The sequence below is a fragment of the Pipra filicauda genome, unplaced genomic scaffold (assembly GCF_003945595.2).
Source record: "Pipra filicauda isolate LSUMZ 115617 unplaced genomic scaffold, ASM394559v2 scaffold602_size241134_pilon, whole genome shotgun sequence".
NCBI classification, from domain to species: domain Eukaryota; kingdom Metazoa; phylum Chordata; class Aves; order Passeriformes; family Pipridae; genus Pipra; species Pipra filicauda.
Genome location: NW_024104757.1, coordinates 195,116 through 222,615, shown reverse-complemented (window position 1 = coordinate 222,615; position 27,500 = coordinate 195,116). Strand labels below are relative to the sequence as shown.

At 56.4% G+C, this 27,500-nt stretch overlaps 1 long non-coding RNA gene across 1 annotated transcript in view; it reads right to left on the bottom strand.

Moving 5' to 3' along the window:
- Positions 1-329: 329 nt before the first annotated feature.
- Positions 330-27,500, bottom strand: part of LOC113991552 — a 33,352-nt gene continuing 6,181 nt past the window's right edge. The window contains exons 2-3 of the long non-coding RNA XR_003541949.2: positions 6,300-6,493; positions 330-6,031 (exon numbers count right to left, since the gene is read on the bottom strand). This is a non-coding gene — a long non-coding RNA (uncharacterized LOC113991552). The remainder of the gene's footprint in view (positions 6,032-6,299; positions 6,494-27,500) is intronic.

Below are 27,500 nucleotides of genomic sequence, written 5' to 3'. Positions count from 1 at the left end.
CCTCCCCTCGGGCTGAACCCCGGCCAGCGAGGCTCCTTAACAAGCCCAATAATTACTCAAATAAATGTGGGTTTTTTCCATCTGACTTCAAAAGCCCTCAGCTGGGAGTCTTCCTGCTGCCCCGGGACTGAAGGGCATCGTTGTGGGGCTGATTTATGCCTTAATGCCACTGTGCCCTCCCCACATCAAACCCACTTCCAAACACCGGGAATACAGGCCTCTGGAAGGTGTATTTTGGGGTGTTTTGAAGAACCAGTTGAGGAAAGGAGGAAGCTTGTCCTGTAGCAAAAACCCTGATCTCCAAATGGCTCGAAAATCCACACTCTAAATATCCTTATAAACATTCTTTATTTATTTGTTTAACTCATATATTCCTCTAGCATAGGAATTCCCACGGGAAGTGCTCTGCTCTGTGCGTAGAGACGTGTGTGTGTTTATTTACAAATGCCACATTTATTTTCCCAAACGTACAGTACTGTTTTTCTATGGCTCCTGGGGCCGGGAAACTCCTGAGGAACAGGTCCCTTCCTGATGAAATCCAGGCAGTGGGAAAAAAAAAAAAAAGGACAACACCAAGAGGTTTAATGCTCTGATCCCTGTTAGGCAGCATTAGGGGGATGTTGCAAGGATGGTTCTGTGCCTTTCCCTCTTTGTCAGGGATCGATACGGGTTTATTTCGGGTGGAATCAGGAAAATTTATTGGCTGGAGCAAAATCCCAAAGCAAACACTTAGATTTAGGCAGGGCTTTGTTGACTCAGGACCTGCTGTGAGCCTGCCTTTGCCTGCTTGTGCTGGTTGGTTGGTGGTGGTTTTGCATAGGAAAAATCTGGAGAAACAGGAGAAATCTGAGTGTTGGGGTCCAGTCCAAGCTCATTTCTGTTTAATTAGTATTTCTGCAGACACCTCAGTGTCAGATTGTCTCTCTGGGTTCACACTGGCATAAAACAAGGGTCGAACTCGACCCACACCTTGTAATAAACTGCAGAGCAGTGATTAATCCCAAGTATTAAAGTCCATCACGTGGTCACCACCACGAATCCTCGTGCAAAAATAAAGTTACATTCAAGAAATACACTTTGGGTTGCACCAACTTCCCTGGGTTTTTTTTTTGTTTGGTTTCTTTTTGGGTTGTTTTTTTTTTTGGCCCAAAGCTAAATCTGAAGGTCCTCACCAAGGACTCGCCAGGGCTGCAAACCCTGAACTCGGGAGGCTCTGCTGATGTGCAAAAATAGGAACAGAACACGGTCAGCATTTTCTCCCAAAACAACACGAGCTTCCCTGTGCCCACCTGGAGCTGCCCAAAGCTGCCTGTGCTTTGTCCTCAGAATAACATTCTGGAAAATGGGGCGTTTTGGGGCAGCCCCAGATAATTTTGAGCTAGAGGAAGGCTCGGGGAGGGGTGAGCTGGAACGGGCTGGGAGCATCCAGTCCGTGTCATCCGACTGCCCAGGAGGAGCTGGAAGAAAATCCTGCCCGTGGGAGGGCAAAAAGGATGGCTTTGACCAGGTGACTTCTGGGGAAAAAATAATAATAATAATAAAAGAAAAAAGTGGATTTCTCTTGGCTACCCCCCAGGATGCAGAGATTGCCCTGCCTGCAGCAAACACAGCTCGTTGTGAGCCCAGAGCTCCAGGTCGTGGCTTGGGTGGGAGTCTGTCCTGCTGTGGAGCGTCTGCCTCGGGCTCCCCAGGGTTATTTTCTGCTCCTTTTTCACGTCTCCAGCAAACCCTTTAAGAATGTGTTACCAGATGGAGAGTTCAAGCTGCAGTTTCTCCTTGGCTTGCCTCCCACAGCTGGTGCTTGTGCCCTTCCAGCTCGGCGCACAAACATTCCTGCAGCTCACACCAGATCCTGCACGCTCCTCTGACAGGACCCCTCCAGCACCAGGACCCCTCCAACACCAGGAATCCTTCAGCACCAGGAACCCTGCAGCACCAGGATCTCTCCAAACCCAGGATCCCTCTGTCTCTAGGACCCCTTAGTCACCAGGACCCCTCCCTTACCGGGAAAATTCCAACACCAGGATCCCTCCAGCACCAGCACAATTCCAACACCAGGATCCATCTGTCACCAGGATCCCTCCATGCCCAGCCCATCTTCCAAGGGATCTGCACCCCCTACCCCCAAGTTTTGGTCCCCAGCCTGGCTGTTTTCCAAGCAAATAAACATCTGGATGCTCTTTCCCTCCTTCCTTCCCTCCCAAGGAAGCCAATATTTCCAGGGGGCCACACTGCCTGTCTTGGAGCGAGCCCGAGGCCCTGCTCTGCTCACTTGGGTCATTAAAACTGTTTTTTCCCGACACTCCAGCACCAGCTCCACAGCTGACCCCTCGTTCCAGGCAGCTCCTCGTTCCAGGGGATGTTCTGCTCCATCCCAGGGGTGTCGTTGCTTCACTCCAGCTCTTTGGCACTGCAGGAAAAGCTCGGGGTGCACGGGAAGGGGACGAGCCGTGGGACACCCACCCCCAAACCCCAGTGGGGACCCAGGGCAGGCACCACAGGGAGAGAGGAGCCCCCCTCCTCTGTGCACCCCATCATCTGCTCCAAGGGAAGTTGGATGCCTTCCTCACTGTAATAGGATTAAAGGAGGATTATTGCTGGTGGGAACAAATGCATCTTTCGGGAGCAGGGCTCTCCTTTCCCTGAGGAGGGGTGGAGGTGGAGGCTCTCTCCAGAGACCCTGGGAACCCATGGTGTGAGGGAACAGGGATTTGCAGACATTCCAGCTGTACACCGAGCTGGATTAGTGATGGAGAGGACACCTCACTCCTTGCTGCACCCTTTCCCCAAGGATGCTCAGGAACAGCCAGGACACGAGGGCTTGTGCAGCCTCACTGAGCCTGAGCTCACTGCTCAGCCCAGGGGCGTCCCTGCACCTTCCTTCCTCCCTCCAGAGGATGGAAAAACCTTGGAAAAGCACTTGGAACCTACTGGATGATGGTTAGTAAGTCAGTAAGATTTATCTACTCCAGCATCGCTCAGCTCCAGGGGACTCTGGAGCGGAGAAGCAAAAGTGGGGTTGGAAGAGCCAGAGGCAGGAGAGCAAGAGGAAATCCTGGAAAATAAGCAAACCCCGAGCTTATAAAAATGCCAGGGGTTGTGCAAACGTGGGGGAAGAGAGAAGGAGACGGGGAGAGAGTGTTCTGTGACAGGAGCTGTCACGCCCCAGCCCTCGCAGGCTCCGAGCAGACGCTGCCCTATTAAAACGCCGCCACGGGAAAGAGAGAAACAAAACCCATTTGCTTTTGCCCACTGCAGATTTGGCAGTGGGAGGATGGGGGGGCTCCGAGGGGCTCGGGGCAGGGTGGGGGATGCTCAGTTCTTGGCAGATTCGCTCCAGAAAAGCAAAAAAAAATCAGGCTGCAGTCTGGTGGGAAAACAACGCGTGGACGACGAGACCTTCAGCCGTAAATCTGGAGGTCAAGTCATTCTGACGGGGGGGGGGGGAGTCAAAAAAGCACCACGAGCCGTTTATGAACACAATAGAGGTCAATCCAGGAGCAAACCATCTCGCTCGGAGACACGGTGGAAAACATATTGTTGCTTCGAGAGAGCTGCATCCACCCAGGGAGGTGGGAAATTCTCTTCAAAAATAACTGCTGAAGCTCGAGTGCTTTAACGCTCACACGGCTCCTGGGTCATTTTTCCTCGTGTTTTTCAATGCACATATAATGGGTGTGGGCGAGTGTCTGCCTGTCTCAGTTTTACGTGCTACGTTCATTAAACCCCGGGCTTGGGAACCCCTCTCTGGAGACAGGAATATTCGAGACAGCTCATCCCAGCCCAGCCTGGGGGACTCCCACTGCAACTGGGAGAACTGGAAGCCCCTCCCCAGCTCCAGCCTCCTCCCCAGTGCTGCTCCAGAGACACAGAACCTCCATAGCTGCACATCCTCAGCACCACCCTGGCTCTGTGATCCAAGAGGTTCAGCAGCACAGCTCGCACAAAAATGAACTGGGCCACTCTTCCTCACCCCTCAGCAATGATTTAGTTCCATCTGAGCACAGATGGATGCTTTTCCATGATTTTCCTCCAAACCTCTGCTCTGGGTGCTCTCCCTGGAGCCTGCCCTGCTGCTCTCACAGGGTGATGCCTGCTCAGATCATTAGCAGGGACCTCCCCTGCGTCCCCCAACCAAGCCAAAACGTGGGAGCATCAGCATTAACCAGGCTGGAACCTGCTGGGCTCGGTGGTGACCAGTGACAGGGCAGCTGGACTGGCTGCTCCCTCACGTGTCACCTCACGTGTCACTGTGTGCCCTCTTCCGTGCCAAAACCTGGAGTCCAGCTGGGAAATACCCACCTGGGAACGCTGCTGGGGGGCTGCAGCCCTGGATCCCACAGCTCACAGAGCTCGGGATTAAAGAGGGGAAAGAGCAAAGTGTCCTGAGCTGCCCCAGCCCGGGTGTGACACACACAGACCACGCACAGCCCGTGGCCCCCTGCCCGTGTCCCACCTCCCAGCACATCCCACCCCAGCCAGCTGCTTTCCCAGGAAACAGGCACCCAGCAGGGAGGATTTAAAGCTCCTCAGCTGCACCTTGGGTTGTTATTGGTGCTTCTGGCCAAGCTCAGGGTTTCGTGCTAAATCCTTTGGATAAGAAAATAAAATAACAGCCGTGTTGGTCCTGGATGTTGGCTGAGCCAACAAATCTGCTCCCAAGGGAGCTGTCAGTGGCACAGACAGCTCTGTTGGCCGAGTGTGGGTCTGGGAGCACTGGGAAAACCCTGGAAAGGTCAAGCCTCTTAATCACAGAGGAGGATTTGTGCTCCAAGTGTGCTCATCCCCCATGGTGGGGTCTCCTCAGGGGTCTAAAAGTCAACACTCCCCTGTGCTGACCAGCTGCCCCCAAGCATTTTCCCTTTCCAGGGGCTGTCCCTGCTGCTCTCCAGCAAATGGGAGCTGCTGGTGCCTGGATGGGAATGCTGGGTGTGTTCAGGGACAGGGAACTGGGCACTGAGACCCAAACCCTGGGTGTGTTCAGGGATGGGGGACCTGTCACCCAGACCCAAACCCTGGGAGTCCCTGGCTCACCAACACTCACCAGCTTTCCCATGTGCAGATCCTGGGGCTGTCTGGAGGGTATCCCAGTGGGAATGTTTGCCTGAGAGCCCTCGGGAAGGCACAGCATGCAGGGGGCTCCTGTATGGCTTTAGCAGAGGGTGGGAAGGACAGAGGGACAGGGTAGGGGGGAAAGGGGGTCCCTGGGCACGGCCACCACAGGAAAGGTGGTGGCAGGAGCAGGACTAACCCTGGGGAAGAGCAGCTCCTGCCCAGCAGTCCTGGGCACTGCTTTTGGCCCCAGGCTCAGAGGGTCTCCACAGGGAGGAGGGAAGCGCAGTATGGAAGAATTTAAGGATTTCTGCCCTGGAGAACATGTCCCTGGAATGGATCTCAGGTGCCCCAAGCTCAGGAATTTGGTCCTGTTCACCAGAAGAGAACAACCTCCTGCTGAGCCTCATGGCCCAGGGGTGCAGGGGGTGGGCTCACCCCCCGAGGTGTACCCCCTGCCCGTGGGGTGGGAGCTCCTGGGCTGCACTGGTCCGAGCAGGGTCCGTGTGTCTGGTGCCTCCAGAGCACCCCAGGGTGCTGCAGCCACGGGAGCAGGAGGGCAGAGGCACGGAGAATGGCTTCCTGGACTCACAGACAATTGCTTGAGGCTTTAAAAGGAGAAACAAGCCCCAAACCGGCTCCTTTTCTGCCTTCAGCCAGTCCTGCAGCAGCAGGACAACTTACCAGCCAGGGGCCGACCCTGCCCAGGACCGGGACTCCAAGGTCTGGCCCCGGCTTTTGAAACCCTTTCCAGGTCTGTCTGGTGAGATTTGCCAGAGCAAGGGCAGGTTGGCTCGTCCAGGAGGGAAATCTCTATCCCCCTGGGATGCAGGGTCCCTCTGACCCCGAGTGCTGGGGTGCTGGGGGCTCAGCACCCGCTGGGATTGCTGCAGCTCCTGGGTGACACCCCCAGCCTCTGCTTCTGCCTCCCGGCAAGGTCATTCCCGTGCCTTGGCTCTCCCCTGGCCACAACCGGCGTCTGGGAAGAGAAAATGAGAGAACGTGCAGGAGAAACGTGTTAGAGGAGATTAAGCAGCTCCCCCCCTGTGCTGCCCCAACCCCCGCTGCTGTCCGTGAGCAGCTGCTCAGCCCCGGCTCCTCTTCCCCTCCCAGACACCTCAGCTCGGCCCCTGAGCCCCCCGAGACCCCCCGAGACAGGGCGGGCAGAGGTGGTGCCGCTGGGCAGGTCCTTGCAGAGGTGAGGAGGAGGAGGAGGCACCCAAAGCCCCCCGGCGGTGCTGCCGTACCGAGGGGCCGGGCGGGGTCCCGAGGCACAGCTCGGCAGGGTCTGTCTGCTCCTCACACGGCCGTCTCCTGCTGTGCACTGGCCTCTTCTTTCTTCCTCTTCATCTTGCAGAAGCCATGGAGCCCGCAGAAGCAAGCGAAGGTGAACTGGGGCATCACCTGGAGCAGGAGAGGCTCAGGAGCACCCCCGGGACACCTGGATGGGGACAGGGAGAGGAGTCAGGGCAGCTCCTGGGGATGCACAGGCAGGATGGAGGGTGTAAAACAGACCCCCCAGAACCACAAACCCGGAAAATTTCCCTGTACCAGGGCACATCTCCCCCCTCCTCCCTCCCCGGAGCCCCCAGCCACGCTCTCCCAAATTCCCCAGCCAGCCAAAGGCAAGGAGATTAAAACTCCCCCCCCCCAGCCCCTCTCCCAGGGAACAATCAGGACAGACGTGGGGACAGCTTGCAGCTCCTGGTGCATATGGAGGGCCTGGGAGGTGAGGAGCCCTGGGACAGCCCCGGCACGGGGGCAGCACCAAAGGTTCTGGCACAAAGAGCCTCAGCTGAGCTCTCCCAGTTCCCTCTCTTTGTGTCCGTTTCCAGCAGATAAAATAATGCCCCAAAGCACAGCCCACATGATGGCCCAACAGCTGCAAAATGTAATTATGCAAATGAAAGGCTGGGGGTTTTTAAATAAATAACAAATCCTCGCAGAAATTCCGTCTGAAGCGAGACCTTCGTTTGCTCCCTGCTTTAATTTTTAGCTTTTCGCAGGAAAAACAGAATCCCAGCCTGGTTTGGGGTTGGGAGGGACCTTAAAGCTCATCCCCCTCCAACCCCTGCCATGGGCAGGGACACCTTCCACTAGCCCAGGTGGTTCCAAGGCCTGTCCAGCCTTGGACACTTCCAGGGATGGGGCAGCCACAGCTTCTCTGGATAAGATTTGCACAGTTTGCAGCCCTGATTTTGGCCCAGAACAGGCAGTGCTGGTGCTCAGAGGGAGCTGTGCCCGGCCCTACAGTGCCCAGCAAGGCACATCCTCAGCACCACGGCCCTCCAACCCCGTGGGGAGCAGGGGGGCTCCCCCACTGGAGTTTGGAGCAGCCCTAATTCCCAGCAGGGCCAAATGGGAGGGAATTAACCACTGGGAAAAAAGCCAAAGCAGGTGGGGTCCGTGGCCCCCCACGAGCCCCCCACCAGCGGTGACGGTGCAGGGGGTGATGCCACATCCCTGCCTTTCCACTTCCCCGCTTTCCAAGGGGGCCCAGCTGCAGCACAAAGCCAGAAACATCCCCTTTAATTCACTCCTGCCGCTGCCCCCCGTCCCCAGCCATCTGGGTACCTGTCTGGGAGCTCCCAAATTAAATCAGGCTCTACCTCTGGAGCTCACAAATAATGACCACGGGCTCTTTAATGAGCCTCCCGTTCTGAATGGCTTCCCGGCATAGCGGCAGGTCCCGGCTCTGCCTTTGTGCTGCTGCTTTTTTTGTTGCCAGCCTGAGAATGGGATTTTGGAGGGAACGGCTGGTAGGGGGGGTTTTTGGGGGGGGGGGGGGCGCTCAGCTCCCACCCCTGAGCCCTCCCGGGTTTGCACGGCTCCAGCTGGAGCAGAGCACGGGGAAGGGGCGATGGGGAGGGGGAGCCTGTTTTGGGTGGGCATACGGGCGTCTGGTCCAGCACCACCTCACCCGGGGTTTTTAAATGCTTCCCTCGCCCGGGCAGGGCACCCCCACCATCCCCACAGCACCATCCCTGCTGTTCAACACCGCCCACATCAACCAGGCAAACCCCAGACCCCCCCAGGGGTGCCCCGTGCCACCCCAAATCTGGCCGTGCCCGTCCCGGCTGTCCCCCCCACGCAGACACAAAGGCTCCCTGAGAGCCTGGGCGGTCTGGCTGGGACCCCAACGTCCATTAGGCACCTATTGATATATTTAGAGGAGCTTGTACCACGGAGGCTTTTCAGGCTGACCCTCTGCCTCCCATTCAGGCAGGGGACAATGATGAATGAGCCCCGGAGAATGGAGGCAGCCCAGCTGAGGCCGACGCTCCTGTTCTTCTTGAAAAGGTGGAAAAAGGATCCTGAAGGAGCAAGGAATAATTAAAAAATAAATGAACTGGCTTGGGCAGCGCTGACAGAGGCCCTGGCTGATTTGCAAGGGCCGGGCATGCTCCACAGCCCCGTTGCTGCCCTTTCTATTCAGGGGAGAAGATCCTTTCTCGGATAAAACTCTGGCTGCAGCAGAGAGAAAATGGGAGAGAGGAGCATTAAAAATGTAAAGCTGGAGAATTCTCTTTAGTCAACTGCATAACCCCAGGCCGTGTTTGTCACTGTCACAGTGATGAATTGGGAGCTGTCTGCAATCAGCATGCTCACTTTAATAATGGCACTTTCCCTGAGCCCTGAAAAAATGTCTCTCTGAACCAGCTGGCCGGAGCCTGTTCCTCAGCCCGGCGATTCCTGATTCCCTGGGATTCACTGGGCAGCTCCTGGCACCACGGCTGGCAGCAGGAGCAGCTTCAGGAGGGAAGGTGCCGGGCAGGGAGAGCCAGGGGAGCAGGCAGGGGTGCAGGCAGGGGTGCAGGCAGGGCTCAGCACAGCCTGGCTGCAGGGACAGGAAGGTGCTGCCGGGCTCCATCAGTGAGTACCAGACCCTGGGCTGGGATGCTCAGGCACCAGGATCTGCCATTCCAGCCGATTTTCTTCCCCTGCCTCAGCTTTTCTATTCCTGGGAAGCGCCGTCGAATTAACTTTTTAACGACTTCGGGGAAAAAAAAAAAAAAAACCAAACAAAACAAGTTTTGCATTTGAAACCCTGAATTTCAAGGCTGCCTTTTCGCTGCCGGCGTCTCGGGCTTCCTCCCTGGGAAACGAGATCATTTGCAATGGAAATCGCTCCTGTATTTTTGCAGGGAGGAATTAAATAATTTGTAACGAAACGCAGCAAAGTTCCCAGAAATTTTGTTTCATTTGCCTTTCGTGATGGCTGGTCCAGCCACAGCCACAGCCACAGATGAGGTTTTTAGGAGTGACTGATGATTTGGGGATCACCAGCCTGGCTTTCTAAAATCCACTGAGCAGACACCCTTGGAAGAGTCCCCAGAGACACAGCTGGGACTTGCAAGGACTTTCTTCAGAAGCCTGGATGATGTGGATGCTCCAAGCACGGACAGAGCTTTGCCTGGGACTTTAGTCCCTTCCATTTCGAAGCATCCAAGGTTCAGGTCCTGCATCCCAGAGCCTGTCCCTGTGTGGACACAACCCCTTTCCCACACTCCTCACCCTCCTCCTCCTCCTCCAATTTAGCTGTTTGCCAGCCAAGCTTTCAAACTCATTATTTCCCGGGGTTGCTTTTTATTTCCCCCCCCACAAACCTCGGACATCTCTGCTGCTTACAACCAGTCCTAAGCTAAACCCGACTTCAAAGCAGCTTCTATAATGAGCAGCAGTGCATTAGAAACCCGACTACAGAGGAGCTGAGGCCGGGCTAAAACCAACCTGAAAAGAAGCACCATCCCTTTAAGGAGAGATAATGAACGGAGAAGATGTTGCTTGGCATGTTTGCAGAGAATCACTAATTAAAACATCGCTTCTGTAAAGTCTGCTGATCCCATTGATTCTTCCCCCCACACAGTTAATTTGCTGCTAGGAAGGCAAAGTCGCAAGGGTCCTCATTATAAAAATTTCACTGGCTGCAGCTAATGGTTGTAATTAATAGGTGCAATAAATTTCAAATGGGCAGCCGGGGTGTTCATTAGCTGCGGGCTGACTCAGCACCGGTGGCCTCACCAGTTACTAAATAACCCATTTCCAAGCAGACGGGAGGGGGAAGGTGCTCGGTGGCACAACTGGTGCATCCGTAATTCCCCGCCCAGGGCAGAGCTTGAATAAAGAATTCCCGGCCAGCCCCGGATTTGGCTCTTTTTGTCCCGGTGGTGAATTGTCTGTGTAAACCTCCCCCGGCCCCCCGGCAGCTGAGGGGGGGTGGGTTTTCCCAAAAGGTTGAGTGCCCTGGATTTCGGGTGGGATCAGCGCTCAAGGAACTGAACCCTCTGATGTAAAGGGTAAATACCCAGTGATGGTGTCACAGCTCAAACCCAGGCATGGCTGGGTCTGCCTGTTGAGGGTGTGGGTTTTAATGCCCTGGTCTTTCTCTGGGCATCCTGTGCCAAAGCTGAGCTTTAAAATCCCCCCCAGGCTCCCCCTGAGCATCATTCCCTCCGTGGAAGGTCCCAGTGCTGCAGCCCCCCGTGTCCACCAACCCTCCCGGGGCTGGGTGCTGTCACAGCTTTGATTAAAAACTGCAGCTTTTCAGTTGGTTATCATCTGGCTGTAATTAAAATATCAATAATTGGCACACTTTTCCCCCAGTTATCTCCCGGGACTGGCACCCAGCGGGCTGGGTAACCCAGGAGGAAGGTGGTGCTCTTTCAAATCATCATCGAGGCTGCACAGGGACAAACCTCATCCCAATTCCCGGCAGGATTTGGGAGCTGGTGCCCTGTGGCTTCACGTGCCTGAAGCCAAAATGACTTGTGCTGCCAGGAGGGGTGTCCAGGGGCTGGTACAGCCGCACAGGGGCTGCCAGTCCCCCTCCTTGGACAAGCCTGGGCCTCACCCAGCTTTGGGACACGGGAGCTCCACACCCAAGAAGCCTGGCCGGTGGATGCCTCCTCATTAATGGCAGTTATTATCTGTAATTAGCAGCTCCTGCACATTCACTCCTGGGAGCTCGGGAAGGACCAGGGAATGCTGGAGGGGTCCAGCCGGGTGTTTTTGGACACAGGGCTGCCCGGGAGTGTCTTTGTCCTCGAGCTGCTTTCTTTAGACCAGCCACGGGATGAATTGGGATTTCGATCACTGCCTTCTCAAAAAGAGCTGCGTGCCTCAACTCTCAAAGATGCTTTGAGAATTCCAACCCGCTCCACTGTTTTATTTAATGCCATGAATCCTTCATAACCCAGGGCAGCCGAGGGGCTTGGCTGTGCCCAGCCCTGGATGTGGGCAGCAATCACAGAGTTGTGCTAATTGAAAGGTGGCTGGAGCTGCTGCTGGGAGGTGGATGCCAGACAGGCTGAGAGCTCACCTGGTGCTGGCAGCATCTCCTCCTCACGCTGGACCTTTGCCAGGGGTCCCTGCCAGTGCCTTCTGCACGGCAGGGCTTTCATGGGTACACTTGTCCCATGCCTGTCTCCTCAGGTGTCCCTGAGGCCGGAGCAGACTGAAAACCACAGGACAAATCTCTCTCCTCAAGCCCTTGGGCAGTGCCTGGGGGCACTGGGGCTGGCAGAGAAGGGCGAGACATTTGGCACAAAGTGCCCAGCTCTGGTTCCTGACCACCAGACCAACGTGCCTGCTCCGTGCCTGCTCCGTTTCCCCGTTCCCTCCCCTCCCAGCCGCTCCCCGGGAAGCACAGCGGGTTGTGCTCCCTCTGTTCCTTCCGTGCTTCCGTGCCTGCCTTGCTAAAGGAAAAATCAATAGCATGAAAGGGAGTGAGAGCAGGTCTCGGGGGTGGAGGATCTCGCTGGCAGAGAGCAGACAGGCTGCCAATAATCCTGCTCGGCCCGACAGCCACCGAAACATTAACGGGGGCTCGTGTTTGTGGCTTCCTCACCCCTGGAAGTGTCCAAGGCCAGCTTGGAGCAACCTGCTCTAGTGGAAGGTGTCCCTGCCCGTGGCAGGGGGTGGAAAAAGGTGAGCTTTGAGGTCTCTTCCAACCAAATCATGCTATGAAATGTCTGTGGTGCTAAGGGGGACCAGAGAGGATTTTGCTCGTTGCTTCCCCGCCGCAGCATTTTGGGTTGCAACAAAACCAGGGCTCCCGGTGTATCTTGGGGGGATTTGCCCTGCTCTGCCCTCCTTGGCATCCTCTCTCTGTGCTCCCCAGCCCGGGGTGGGGGTGGTGGGGCCAAGCCAAACGTGTCCACCCTGCCCGGCGTGAATGGCTCGGGGCAGGCATTGTCAGGGGGGAATTTTCTGAATGAGCAAATCCTCATTAAAAAATAATTAAAACAGCCTGGCGAGATTGGCTTAATTCCTTTCATTTTGACTGATGGTGTTTAGTTTTGATGATTTATGTGGCACGGTCCTTGCCAGCTCTCATGCTTTCATTGTTGGAACTCATGGGATTTCATGATTTTCTTCCTTCCACACCTCCTTGAGTCATGGGATTACAGCTGAAATCTCAGCTTTCAGTTTTTTTCAATGACTATTATTTTTAAAGATGCATTCCAGGCTGGTGAAATAAACTTGAAAGCCCGACACCTAATGACTCAAAGCTCAGGAAGTGAGAAAAGAGAAAAAAAAAAATAAAACAACAAAAAGAAGGGAGGAATTGCTCGTTTCCTGCTTGGCAAAGTGGTTTGGAATCCCCCAGCGTTGGTCAGGTGGTCGTGGAGGTGGTGGGGGCTGCGGTGGTGGGGTCTGAGGTCATGGGGTTTGTGGCAGTGGGATCTGCAGGAATGGGGTCTGTGGTGATGGGATCTGCAGGAATGGGGTCCATGGCAGTGGGATATGCAGGAATGGAGTCCATGGCTGCAGGAATGGGGTCTGTGGTGATGGGATCTGCAGGAATGGGGTCCATGGCAGTGGGATCTGCAGGAATGGGGTCCATGGCAGTGGGATCTGCAGGAATGGGGTCTGTGGTGATGGGATCTGCAGGAATGGGGTCCATGGCAGTGGGATCTGCACCCTTCTCACCCACCCCATGGATCCAGCCCAGCCCTGCCAGGTTTCTATGCCTGAAGACATTGCCTTTGCACATTTAAAAAGCACCAGTTTGCCAAGTCCTGCTGTGGAACTAAACCTGTCTTTCCCACGTGCTCCTGGCCACCACATCCCCATGGCACCGGCCTGGCCGTGACCTCATGGGAGCTGCAGGGACAGACCCTGCCTGGTGCCAGCTGCGTGGCCACAGGCTCTGCTGGGCCTCCAGCACCCCTGGCAGGGGCACAGCGTGGTGGCAGACGTGCCTGGAGGTGCCAGGACTTCCCTCAGCCCTCTCCTCACCCCTCAACACCAAAGGGCTCCCGCCTTCCCCTGGCAGCCCGGTCGGGCATTTCCCCTTGGAAGTGCCCTTGGTCTCTGCCCTGGCCCTTTTGTTCTGCAAGGGGGGTGGTGGTGCAGGTGGGGATGCTTTGAACCGCGTGAGAAAAGCTTCCCCGGCAAAGAAAAGCCACTCCCGCGGCAAAGAAAAGCCACTCCCGCCGCCCTCGCAGCCCCTCGGCGGCGCCTGAAAGGCCGTGCCCCCCACCACCCCCGGCCCCCTTTGTCTGCCCACCCCCTGCCCCACCCGCCTGGCGAAGGCCCTGCAAGGCTTCAATGCCCCCTTTCAGCGGCCGTTTGTTACCCAGAGGAATAGGGGGGGGTTCCAAAGGGGCTCGGGGGTCCGTGCGCTGGGTGCCTGGAGGTGCCTGGAAGGTGGAGTCCCTCCTCTGTGTAGCCCATGGCTTTTCGCCCTACATGACTTAGGGAAAGCAATCACATAGGAATAAAAAGCCATAGACCACAGCAGAGGGCTTACCCAGGATAAGCCAGCAGTCTTTGGGAAGAGCGAAGGGAAAAGGAAAAGGAGAGGGGGGTAAAAAAAGTAACTCTTCTGCCTGAGTTGTCCTCCCTCCCCGTGACCAGCTGGGAGCACAACCCGCTCCCTCCCTGCATGGGGACCCCAAAACCGGGGTAGGTTCCCACCCAAAACACCCCTCAGCCCCGTGGCATCACGGGGGGGCTCCTCCTGGGTTACCCACGGGTCAGCAAGGAGAGATCCAAGCCTGGCATGTCTGTCCCCTCAGCGGGGACCTGACCCCGGGAGGAGGACCCTGTGCCCTGCCTTTGTGCTCCGGATGCTGTAATGAGCTGTGACCGCAGGGACAGCAGCAGGGGTGTGCTCAAAGGGCACCGTGCCACAGGCCAGAATGAATGGCAGGATGTCCACGGAGCAGCAGTGGAATGGTTTATTTTCCCTCTCCCCGTGTCCTGGCCACAGCTACACCTCATCTCTGTCAGGACCTGCTATTCCCCAGCACAGCTTTTTGTGCTGCTTTGAAGGATCACAATAAACCTGACAAACCTTGAGTTATAAACCAGAGAGTCGACCTGGCTGCAAATGGAGCAGCACAGATTTCCACCTGCAGATCAAGTGTCCCTTTCCCAGGGGGAGCACTGGGATCTGTGGGATAAATCCCTTTTGCAAGCAAGGGGGTGGAAAACACTTGCCTCGGGGGTGTATCTGTACCCTGCCCTGGAGCTGTTTTGAAAATCTGACCCTTGGGGCCGCAGAGGGACTTGCCCACAGTCACGGAGTCGCTCAGCAGCAGAAGTAGGAGCCAAAACCCTCCCCGTGGCCCCACTGCCCCCACAGCTCACCTGGCTGAGGCTGCAGAGGCAGCGGATGCTCAGCCGAGGTACATCCAACAGACCCGCCTTTGTCGGCTGAGACAAAGGGCTAAAGAAAGGTCTGGCTGCAAACCCGCCTCCCGCTCACCTCCCCCACTGCCGCTTCCCCCTGTGCCTTTTCGGGGGAGTTTTCCTCTCGTTACCCACAAAAGAGGCATCTCAGGCCGAGGTGATGTGCTTCACAGGGGCAGCTGCTCCAGCAGCTCCCCCGAGAGCCGGGCACGGACCTTAAGCTGTAGAAAAGCCTCTGCACCTCCCCACACCTGGGGAAGCTCCTTGGGTGGCACCAAAACTGCCCAGGTTGTCCTGGGAAAGCGCCGGCCTCGGCCTTTATTCCCTCCCCCTGCCAGGACAGCGCTCTTCAGCAGCAGTGACTGCTAATTGCCGGGAGCTGATGAGGTCAGCTCCGCTGCTGAGGGCAGGAAACTCCCTTTCTCTTTGCCCTCACAAGAATCCTTGGGAAATCCAGTGTTCCCAAAACTGCGCAGCAAGCGGGATCGGAAGTGGGGAGGATTCTGCCTGCTGTGGTTTGTAACAGCAGTGAACACGACTTTGACCTACAAACCAAACTCCTGGAGCACAGGACTGGGTTTTTTTCTCCCCCCTGAAGGTCTTTCCTCTTTTAACTCCCATATATGAATGGTGAGCAAAAAAGGCCACCGTGTGCCCCACCTGTGGCACAGCCACGCTCCCCTCCAGCCCCTCCACGAGTATCCCAACATTCCTTGGTCCTGGCATTGCATCCTTGGTGCAGGTGTTGCTCTGGGAAGATCTGCTGGGAACACCCCGGGTATGGGGGTACGTACCAGCAGCCCCACATGGGTCTCTGCCCTCCATGTCCAGCACTGACCCAGCCCTTAGTCCCGGGGGTGCACTGAGGATCAGCCCCAATCTCACTGCACGTCGCACATTCCGGGGGTAAATCTGTCCCAATGGCTCTTTGGGACGTGGCCCTGTGGCACCCCACGACCTTCCAGAGCAGGTGGCACCCAATTCAGTGCCAGCCCACCTTCCCCTAGCCCGGGAAGAGGAGTCCACGTGCCCATCCCAGAGCCACCATCCCCACTGGACGCCGCGGGGACCCGAGGACAGCCCGGAGCCGCCGGCCGAGCACGGCTGACCTCACCTTTGGCAGCGCGGCATCCTCTCCGCGGGAAGGGCCCCGTGCCAGCCATCCCCGGGCTTGGGACGGCAGTGCCCGCACCGTCCCGTCCTCCCCTGGTCCCTGCCAGCAGAACCCGGGCGCCGCGGGGATGCTCGGGGAGCGGGTGCCCGGCGCTGCCCGGGGTGGTCACTCCCACCGCCCCGAGCCCCGGCGGGCTGCGGGGGGGTCACCCCAACCCTTCCCTTGCCGGCTGCTCCCCCTGCCATCCCCAGCACCCCGCGTCCCGCCGAGCCTCTCCGCGCGGGCACATACTTGAGATGGTTGTGCACCGAGGGGCCGGGAGCGCAGGGAGGGAGGGAGGGAAAGAGGGAGGGAAGGAGGGAGGGAGGGAGGGAGCGGGGGTCAGGTATTTCTCCATCCCTGGCTCCGGAGAGCCGGTAACAAAGGCGCTATTGAACTGCAGCCTCTCTGGTCTGTGAAGCAGAAACCTCTTGTATCTACTTCAGTGCCTTTGATCTAACTCCCCCAGTGGGATGGATATTACTCATGTCCTGCTGCTCGGGTACTGCTGCCAGGGCGGGACGGGGGGGACGAGCCCCCCGCTCGTCACCCTGGGCTTGGGAAGCGTCCCACCAGCATCAGGCACCCAGTGCCCAGCTCCACTCCCGTCCTTCCCTGTGCTCCTTTACCTCTCCTCTCCAAACCCCAAGCCCTCCAGACCCCAAACTTTGGGGACAGGTCCCGCGCTCAGCCGAGCGTGGAGGCAGGAGGAGCAGAGCTCTGCGCCTCACATTCCTCTCCTGTAATTAAAGCCGGTGCTCTGGGTGGAGGGGGAATTTCCCAAAGGGTTTTACTGGCGTCTGGACAAGGGTCAGACAATGAGAACATTTGACAGGGTGCCCAAATCCGCTGTATCTTGGATACGCTCAAAGCCTCCCCCCTGTGTCCCAGGAGCTGCTTTGGGGTGGGTGGGGGCTGTTTGGGCAGGTTGGGAAGGCGGGTGTGACTTTGGGGACTCTCTCACAACGTCCCCACGGGCCTTCGCCCCAACCAGGCTGCCCCAAAAAAGCCAAAGCTTGAACAGCACGAGCTTGCTCTGAAACCACGTTCCCGCCGGGATGCCCCAGGAAATCCTGGGTGAAGGAATCAGACGCACCTCAGAGACTCACAGCACTTAGATCGATGCCTTAAACAGGGCTTTGCTGCCTCCAGCAAAGTAACTGCCTCGCTCCCCAGGGAGCCAGGGGCACTCGGGGCTTATCCTGGTTTTTGCCAGTCCTGGGGGGACACTGGGATGCTCTGACAACCTGCCTGGAACCGTCCCAGCTGCCCACAAGCACTTGAGTGCCTTTGGAAATCTTACTCTCCTGCCTCTGCGGCTCATTTGCAGAAAACCCAGTGCCTGGCAGGTCCCACAGCACCCAGAGAGGCACGTGTGGGAATGGCCTGTGGAGCAGCCAGGCCCCTGGGGTGCCCACGTGATGGTGTCCAAAGCGAGGGGACCCAAAATCAGAGCACAAGGGGAAGCCTCCCCAGAGCCGGGGGCTCTCGGTGCTGCTTTGCCTTCTCCCGGGGCTCCTCCCCTCCTTTCCCAGCTCCCTGCCCCTGTCTCAGGTGTGGGGGGAGCTGAGACACGTGCAGGGACTGTCCAGGGCTGCTCCATCCCTGCTGGGAGGTGGGAGGGAAATAACAAACCCCAATGGAAAGGACGGATGGACAGATGGACAGACAGATGGACAGATACTCCAGAACGGAGGCTGACTGAGCTGGGAACACCTAAAGGATTTTTTCCACATAGATCCATACTATTTGCATCCCAAGAAGGTTCTTTTGGGGGATGCTTTAGGGTTGTTTTAGCCTTTGTTTTAGGGGATCACCTGCAGTTCCCCCCTCCCCAGCCACAGGCTGGCTCGTGCCCCAGGGCAGGGTGTGCAGACCCCAACTCCTGGTTAGTTTTTAAACATCAACTATCAGAACTTGGGGACCAGTTGAAGTCAGAGTCGGGCAACGATCCATTTTCAAGCTGTCTTGACAACTGGCTCCAGCACAGCGAGATTACATCTACTAATCACATTTATAAGGCGCCCAGGATCATGAATTGGGGATTCAGAGAATATTTGTCATTGTAACAATGTCATTTCCCAGCCTTTACCTTGTTCTCCAAGTCGTTATGGTTGGACTTTTTGGCTTTATAGAAACATCTACCAGGGAAAAAAGAGGCTCCAGAGCATTTGTTGTAGTGGTGCTGAAGGTGCATGTTGTCTGCCACTTGTACATCCCATGGATAGGGTGATACTGGGGTTATTTATGGATTTTAATCAGCTTTCCCATCACCTGATTTTCCACTGATAGCTGCTTTAACAACACAGATATAACCCAAGTCTCTCCAGAATGCCCCATAAATCTTCCAGGCTATAAAAAGGGGAGGCCAGGTAAGCTGAGCAACCCCCCTGATCCCTCAGCACACCCGTAAGGCTCAGGAAAGCAGCACCAATCTGCTTCCCCGCAGCTCTCCAGAGCTGCAGATGAGACCACACCGTCTCCAGCACCTTTTATCGAGGCATTCCAGGGAGATGTGCTCCATAAATCCACGTTTGCAGCCCCAGCAGCATCCCAGCAGCACAGGCTGAGCTCAACTCCCTTCTCCAGGATGCACCACAGCCATGGGAAACCCAGAGGAAGGGCCAAAATCCTCCTCATTTTCCAGGTGCACATGCAATCGCACACTCCTTCTGAAGAACAGAATCCAGAGGGATTTGTTTTAAGGAGAGAAAAGGAATCTTTTCATTTCTGGCTACTGTAGCACTTTGCTTTATTCCCGCAGGGATGCTCGGCCACCCCTCTGAATCCACACATTCCAGGAGTGCAGGCATTGCTCCCTGGCACCCTGGCAGCCCAGGAGAGGTGTTTTCCTCTTCCAGTGGGCACTCCAGGGCCAGGCTTTCCCTAAGTCATGGACTTGTCTATGAAAACTGGGGCTGTTGAGGTGCCCAGGGCTGCCCACGCACCAGGCTCCCACAGCACTGGCTTTTCCAAGGGTGCCTGAGGTCGCTTTAATGAGCAGAAATGTTCCCACTGGGACAACTTGGAGCCAGGAGGAACATTTTGCAAATCCAGTCAGTTTGTAGCAGTCAGCTTTAGGTACAAAACCAGCTCTGAGAAGCTGCAACCTTTCCTTCCCACTTTTCCATCTGGAGCAGCATTGCCACTTCCAGCTCTCCTTCCTTCTTACCCAAATTACTTTTTTTAGGTGCCTGGAAACGTAACGAAAGGGGTTTTTTCTCTGGATGAAACACAATATTCTGCAACCCTAAGTGATTTTGTTTCTCAGCTCGCTGAAAATACGCAGAACAAATTCATTTTGGTTTGACCCCCCTGGGTGCTCCTGCGTTCTGCAAACCTGCACCTGAACCCAACCATCCTCAGAGAGACCCCCCCTGGATCCCAAGACCATGAGCTGTGTGTCCTGGGTCACAGCCCTGCTGAACCCCAAACCCCTCTGCACGTGGCAGAGCATCCCTGGTTCCTCTGGATTTATTTCCAGGTGGAGGGATGAGAGGGGCAGGGAGGGAAGGGGCGAGGTAATGACCCAGATCTGTCCCTGCACACTCTCACCATCGCTTTGCCACAGAGCCCATTAAGGGAGGGCAAGCTCAGCTCGGGAATCCAGGTAAGTCACTCGCTAACAAGATCCTCCCGGGCCTTTCAGCACATTCCTGGGCACAGATATTTCAGCTCCCACAGCCCCAGCTGTAATTAAGTCTGGGCTGGGAGGCAGGAGACACTGCAGGAGCCGGGGGTGGGGGGAGGAAGTTTGTCTGCATTTGCTGGCGCCGCACAGGGCTGGTGAGGGATGGCCTGGCTCTGGTAGGGATTGGGATCAATGGTCTGGCTCAGGCAGGGAGGGGGATCAATGGCCTGGTTCAGGCAGGGATGGGGGATCAATGGTTTGGCTCTGGCAGGGATGGGGGATCAATGGCCTGGTTCAGGCAGGGATGGGGGATTCACGGCATGGCTCTGGTAGGATGGGGGATCAATGGTCTGGCTATGGCAGGGATGGTGGGATCATGGCCTGGCTATGGCAGGGATGGGGGATCAATGTTTGGCTCTGGCAGGGATGAGGGGATCAATGGTTTGGCTCTGGCAGGGATGGGGGGATCAATGACCTGGCTCTGGCAGGGATGGGGGATCAATGGTCTGGCTCTGGCAGGGATGGGGGGATCAATGGCCTGGTTCAGGCAGGGATTGGGGGATCAATGGACCTGGCTCTGGCAGGGATGGGGGATCAATGGTCTGGCTCTGGCAGGGATGGGGGGATCAATGGCCTGGCTCTGGCAGGGATGAGGGGATCAATGGCCCTGACTCTGGCAGGGATTTGGGGACTCCATCTGAGCTGTCCCACACACCCCAGGGGTTGATCCCTGGTGAGGAGGAGGAGGGTGAGGAGAGGAGGGTGAGCACTGCTCCCCTTGGTTCTCCAGCAGCTTGGACTTGGGAATGGAGAAACACCATCTGAAGGGTTCAGTGATCAGAAACAACCAGAGCAGAGGGAACAAAGAGATGGAGGAATGAGAGGGGGAAGGTGAGGGAAGAGCTCTGTGAGGGTGTGGGGTCGCTTGTCCAGAGATAAAAAGCGAAGGCAGGATGAGCATCACCAGAGAGGCCACCTCAGCTCCCCTGGGAGACACTTCCAAGGGCTCAAACCTCTCTCAGGTGAGTCCAGTCACTTCAGAGACATCACCCTGACCACAAGCTTGGGGAGAAGAAGAGATCAGCCCATCTCCCACCGCCGTCAGTCGAGGCTGAGTCCATAAGGGACAGGCTGTGCTGGGGGAAGGGGCCCTGCTAAAGTGCCCTTTCCACCCCCCACAGAGCAGACCCCAAACCCCCTTTCATGTGACTTCACCATCACATGCACAAACTCAAACAGCCCCAGCCCCAGCTCTCTCCTGGGACAGGAGCAGGGACAGCTGCCAGTGCTCATCTGGAACTCACACCATGGCTTTGCACTGGGCTCAGAGAGGGTTTAACCCTTTAAGAGGGTTTAACTGTGCCCACCCAGGACCAGACTGTGACCCCTGTACTTGCCCAGCAGCTGCCCTGACCCCCAGAGCCCCCCTGACTCAACCTGCACACGCAACAGAGGGTTCCTGGCAGATATTCCATCCTGTGCAACCCTGTCTGGCTGCACCTCTGCTGTGCTTCCCACTGGGAATTGCCCTCTGGATGCACGAGGGAGGCCAGTGCGGCAGGGAGAGGTGGCAGCTGTGGGGCTGAGGGGACCCTCCATGTGTGTCCCTGCTGATGCTCCCCATTGCAGGCCAGGGAGGATTAGCAAAACTGGGATGGTTGGGATGGAAACAGGGGGGGTTGATGGTCTTACCCACGTGGGAGCTGCCATCCTGCACCAGTGTGAGGCACAGGGGGGTTAAGCCTTGCACAGTTTTGCATCCTGGGTTTTGGAGGACCCTGTCTGGGCACTGAGAGGCCAAGCTGGCTCTTGGTTTGGCTCTCCCCTGGCTGTGGGGAAGATCCTGAGTGCCAAACCCGGGCTGAGCCTGGAGCACGGGCTGTGCTCTGCAGCTCAGAGCAACAGGCAAGGCAAGGGCACCGTGTGTGGGAAATGTGGGGCTGGAATAGGACACAGCACATGGATCAGCCCCTGGAGAGGGAACATCCTAGGGGCAGGTTGTACAGCTGGAGAGGGGGTGGGAGCATCATGGATGCATCCTGGGTGTCAGGCCCAAGGTGAGACAGACATGAGAGATTTGTGTTTCGGCTGCTCCCGGCCCTGCTGGTCCCTGTTTCCAGCCATTTATCATGTTCTGCTGACAAGTCATTGCAGGCTCGTGCCTTAATGTGACATCCATTAGCACGGGGAGAAATCCTGCTGGAGAAAAGTGCCTCTTTTCTGCTTTGGAGGCGTTTCCTCCACTGCTCTCACCCCGCTGGGCAGGGCCCTGGGGTCCCATTGCTCCCCCACCAAGGCACAGCCACACCTGGAGGGAAAACCAACCCCATAAACGCAGTGTGGAGGTGTCCCAAGCCTGTACCTGAGCCTGTTCCCCCTGCCTGGAGCCATCCCAGCCCTGGTCCCACCCAGCCCTGCTGCTGAAGGTCTGCCACCACTCCCTGGGGACACACAGACGTCTGCAAAAACCAGGAGGGGACATCGCTTGGGCACCTCTGGGCACCCCCAGCCCGCTCCTTGGAGGGGGGTCTGGAGGCTCTGCCACCTTCCCCTCTCCTCTCTGTCGCTGAAGCTTCTGGCAGAGGAAAATTCTCCTCCTCCTTAACGGGCTATCGCAGCCCAGACACGTGAGTGCAGCAGGACTGGCACACACACACACACACACAGTGCTGAAATCACTGCACGAGCCACTGCGACCCATTTGGGCTCCCCAGAAACCCCCCCCAGCCCTCAGAACCCCCTCACCCTGGTGAGGGTACCCTGGCACTCCCGGAATAACGGCGGGAATCAGACACCGAAATCAAGGCAATTCCTACCTCCGAGCAAATAATCTCCTTTCCCCTCGCTGACATCACCGCTCAGGTTAACACATGCACCACTTCCCTTATCTTTCTTCGGGATTACCTCATCGGAGAGGACCCGGAGAGCCTCCCTCTCCATGTGTCCAATGCCAGCGCTGCTGTCGGAGCCGCAAGTTTGCAGCCAGGGGAAGGAAGGATTGCTCGGCTGCAGTCCCACGGCACGCCCGGCTCTGCCGAGCACACCGGCACCTCCTCGCAGGATTCGGGGAGGTTCAGCGAGGCGCAGGCACTCCCAAATCCGCTCTTTGCCCTCCAGAAACCCAAATGCACCTCTGCACCAGGCAGAGTTTCTTTTACCTGCAGACAGGAGCTGATCCACGGGTTTTATACCCCCTCTAAACAATGCCAAAGTGTTTGCACACACACACACACCCCGGTCCCACAACCCGCCCCCCTCACACGGCTGCCACTTGGGTAAGACAAAAAAACTTACCATATACAACAAGTTTTACATATCTGATATCATCTATCATTACACAAACACATATTCATGTACAGGAACACTCATTCCAGCACTGGAATCCAACAGTTAATGAGCTCACGTGTAATTTAGCCGATAAGAACGTTAACATGTGTTGCATGTAATTCTGTGTCAACATAAGTAATGCAAATATACACGAATATACACACACACCCCCTCACAGACCTTCATGTAGGGATGCATTTTGACAACTTGGTGATTATTCTCACTTAAAGCAAAGAGAATTTAAATTTTCCCAGCTAATCCACTACATCCACAGGAACAGAACTACAGCAAGCCAGTGCCACCCCTCAGCTACAACACTGCAAACAGGCTGAAATCTGCACATCCACATGCACCAACGCATTTCCGACCCACGCCACCGAGGGATAAAGGGCTCGGGTTGCTCTGGGATGCTCCTAGAGAGGCATCCCCGAGGACGCTGCACAGGTAACACTCCCGGAGCGCGGGGTGCAGGTGCCTGCGGGTGGTTTGCGTGTGCTCCTCGCCCATCCCATCCCAGCCAGTGCTCCCGCTCACCCTCACACGCACAACTCCTCCAGGCAACACTCCAGACAAAGAAAGAGAGAGAGAGAGAGAAAAAAAAAAAAACGCCGTCTTACTTTTTTTCCTCCTTTTTTTTTTTTTTTTTTGGCCTCCCCCTCCTCCTCTCTCTCCTCCTGCAGCCTCAACCGCGGGACTCCGGCGATTCTTTGGTGGAGATTATGAAAAAGCAACTTAAGGAACCGCCGGGCGCTGCTCAGAGCCGAGCGGAGGGAAGGGAGAGAGAGCTTTGCCAGCGGAGAAGAGAAGGAACAAAAGCCCAGCGATGCCAGAGCGGTGCTGAATAGGTGTCTTCCTAATTGTGAGGGGATTGTGTGGCTGTGTGTGGCTGCGGGGCGGGAGGAGGCGGGTGAAGGGGCGATGGGGAGAGGCCTCCCTCCCTCCCACGCCGGCTGGGGACGGCCGCCCGCAACCCCGAGCTGAGGTTGTGCATAAATTATCTCTCCCCACCGGAGCCGCGCACTCCTCTGCATCCCTTCCAGCTTCCCGCATCCCGCTCCCCGGGGCAGGGATGCCGGCTCGCCCCGGCTCGCCTCTCTCCCTCTTTTCTCCCTTCCTGCTTTGTCTCCGGCCCCGTCTCCCAGCCAAGCAGACACAAAAGAGCCTCTGACCTGGGAGGAGAAATCCCCGTTTCCAGCAAGAGAAGAAAAAAAAAACCACAAAACCAAAAAAAAAAAAACCCACCCGAGGTCTCCGGTGCGCGCTTTCAGCAGGCAGGGGGATTAAAAATAGCTGGTGGAGCTGGAAATCGGAGGCAGCATTCCTTCCCTAATGAGTGTAATTAGCGGAGTGGGGATGCGAGCGTGTTTCCCTGGCTGTTCCCTGCGTCTCTGCCTGTCTCCCAGCGCCAGCCTGCCTGTGCTCTTCCACAGGCTTTTGGGAAACGCTTTCCCGCTTCCAGGAGCAGCCGGGGCAGGAGCTGTCCTTGGGAGCAGCTCTCGACATGCACTTCAGCCGCCTTAAGCTCTCCCTCCACCTCTGTCTCAAACTAGAGGGGTTCAGACAGGATTAAATCCCAAACACACATCCCGAGTCCTCCGGGGCTTGGCAAAGCAAAGTAAAGACAAGTCGGATTTGGGACCTTTTTTTTTTTTCCTTCTTTTCCTCCCGCAGCTCATTGCTATCCATCCACTTTAGCTCTCCTAAATCCCGAGCTGTCAGTGTAACAACGGGTGATTCAGTGGGGATTTAGCCAGGCTTGGGCGCCAGATCCTCCTCCCGTGGCAGCGCCCGACCCGGCAGGAGCACGGCATTACCTCACCTTCCACCGGGCTGCTCCCCGTGGGGACACAGGAGGTCCTTTTTGGGGGGACAAGGACCCTCCCTGCTCTCTGCCCTGTGGGCAGCCCCCTAAACGACCCCTTAAATCCGATTCTAACTGTTAATTTTGGCCGCGGCGATCGAGGTAAAACCTGTGACGGGAGGAGTTCGGGGCAGGGTCCATCCTGCACATCCTCCCCCTGAACAGGGATGGGGATACAGATGAGGGCAACACCCTGGGAGGTGTGTTGGGCAGCTCATTAACTGCTGGGCCTAATGAGCTGCTTGGCTGGGTTGTCCACACGGGGAGGGTTTGGATGGGGTGATATGTTGGATCTGGAGCAGACCAGGAGCGGTCGGGGGGGGCTGTGCTGCCCCTCAGCATCTGCTCCAGCTCTGACATTGTGCTCACTTGGGCTTCTTTTTTTTTAATTGTCTTGATGTCCCTCATTTGCATAATCCCCAGAATGCAGCGCAGCAGGACTTTTGCTCTGAGCTAATAAATAGATGACAAAAATAAATGTGTCATGTAAGATTTGCTTCCGTTTTCTTGCCTTTGTGAGTGAGCTCCCACCAAGGGATGGTGCTCGGGGGGTTGATCTCCCAGGAACTGTCAGCCCGGCCTGCCACGGGCCACAGCTTTGCCAGATGTTTGGCTGGAGTTGTCTGCTGGGAGCAGGAGGAAAAGGTGGCTGTGGAACACGTGGATGTGCTCCCGGCAACCTGGACCCTCCAAAGCTCTTCCCCAAAATGACCCCACTACAAAAATGCCACCCAGGCCACCAAAAAGTTCATTGTTGCGTTCATTGTTTGCCTCCAGCGACAGGCAGGTGCTTGGGGTGCCTTATTTTTAAAGTATTTAATTCAAAATCACTGAGCACTGTGGTTTCCCCTCCTCCCTAACTCCCTGACCAGCTCTCCTCTCCTGGTGGAGTTGTACTACTTAGGAAATTAGTTCCCTGAGCTGGGCAAAAGAGTAATTGCCCTGCCATGAATATCCAAGTGGACTCATGAGGCCGAAAAGGTGCCATGTGTTTGCTACAGGATTATTTCCCCTTGGTTTTACAAGAATTTATTCATCCCCTCGTAGAACTTGGCTGGAACGCCAGAGATCCCACCCAAAAACAGCCTTAAGAGGCTCAGAGGTTTAACACGTGGGCTGTGGTTATCACTGGCTCTCTGCATCCCTGGAAATCTTTGTTCCACGACTGGGTGTTTTCCCGGGATGGATGCTCAGCTGGAAGTGAGGGAGGTGCCGGGCATTGGGGCAGACCTGGAATGCCAGGTCTGTGAAATGCTGGGGTTTGGATCTGGCAGAGGACAGCAATGAGACTCAGCAGACTCCTGAAGCAGGGATGGTTCCTTTGCAGAGGTGCTGGCGGCTCTGGAGATCACACCTCGTGCATTCCAGCAGTTGGTACTTCTCTTTCTTCCCACAGCCCCGTGATTCTGGAGGATTCTCAGCTCTGATAGAAAAACACTGTAGCATTTCCAACTGTGCTGTTTGTTGAGAAAAGCCTGAAAACATGAAACCCGGAGGGTAAAGGCTACGAGAAGAAATACAGACCCGGGAATTGGTGAGCTCGGGGTTTTTTTTCTTTTAAACCCCCGTCCAATTTTAAATCACTTTTATGACTGTACATAAGTGCCTTGTGCCATGTGAGTGCTCGAGCCTGGTGTCACAGCAGAGAGGTGGATTCATCACTGCTGGTCAGGCTGCACTTTCCCAAACGCTCAGCTCAGGCTGTGGAAGGAGCTCATCAACCTCACTTGGCATTGAACAGGTCCAGAGATGAGGCTCTGGGGCTCAGGAACTGGGCTCACCAGTGGGAGATCTGCCCGTGTGTGGGAGGTGGGATGTGTTTGCAGCAAGCTGGGCTGGCAGCTGGGGTGCCCAGGGCTGCTGGGCTGCCTCAGCCCCGAGGAGGAGACGCACGTGCAGGCGGACACTGGTGGGGGAAGCAAAGGAAGAACAGGAGACACGGAGCAAAGGCGGAGGAGGAGGGAGAGGTGAGCTGTGGAGCGAGGCTGGATCGGGACTCTGGCTGTGGTGAGGCCCGGTGGGAGAGCTTTCCACCACGGGAAAAGGAATTCCACCCGCAACAAGCCCTCTCCCAGCTCATCCCAGCAGCAAGGTCTGCACCCCTGATGGTCTGGGCCAGGCTCAGCTGCTCCCCAGCCTGAGCACCAGATCCATGTGGTGGGATGAGACAGTGCAGTGCTGGGACACGGGAAGGCAGAGAACCACGAGGATGGAAAGCAGAGAAAACCAGCAGGAGCAGTGGAAATGAGCTGAGGTACAGGAGGACTGTGGCACATCCCTCCAGGATGCAGAAAATAATTTTCCCTTTCCCCAAAGCACCAGTGAGGGAGGATGGGATCATCCATCTTCATTACATCAGCAGAATAGGCTCTGTCAGGTTACACTGGAAAACCAATCAATATTCCCTGTGGCCTCGCTGGCCACAGTTCCCACCACTCCAGGAGCAGCCACGGGACCAGGGCACACGAGCTTGGGTGCTCAGGCTCTGCTCCCTGGGCAACACCCATCCCCATGGGACTGGGGGGGACACAGAGACACCCAATTATTGCCACACACTGTCCACACACTCCTGATCCTTTAAACAAGGTCACACTCTTCCTCATCCAGCTCCCCGGGTGTTTTCGCTTTCCCGTCGCCATAAAATCCTGACACCCGGCCCTGGATTTTCTGTAGGCAACAGAACAAACCTCCTGCAACAAAACCCCCCGGCAGCACATCTGATCAGGGAGCAAAACTCACCCGAGAAAGATTTATTTTCCCAGTTGCCATCATGCAACTCCACTTGGGTTGCAAACCCAACTTGCACACGGAGCTCGGACACAGAGCAGGGCACTGCC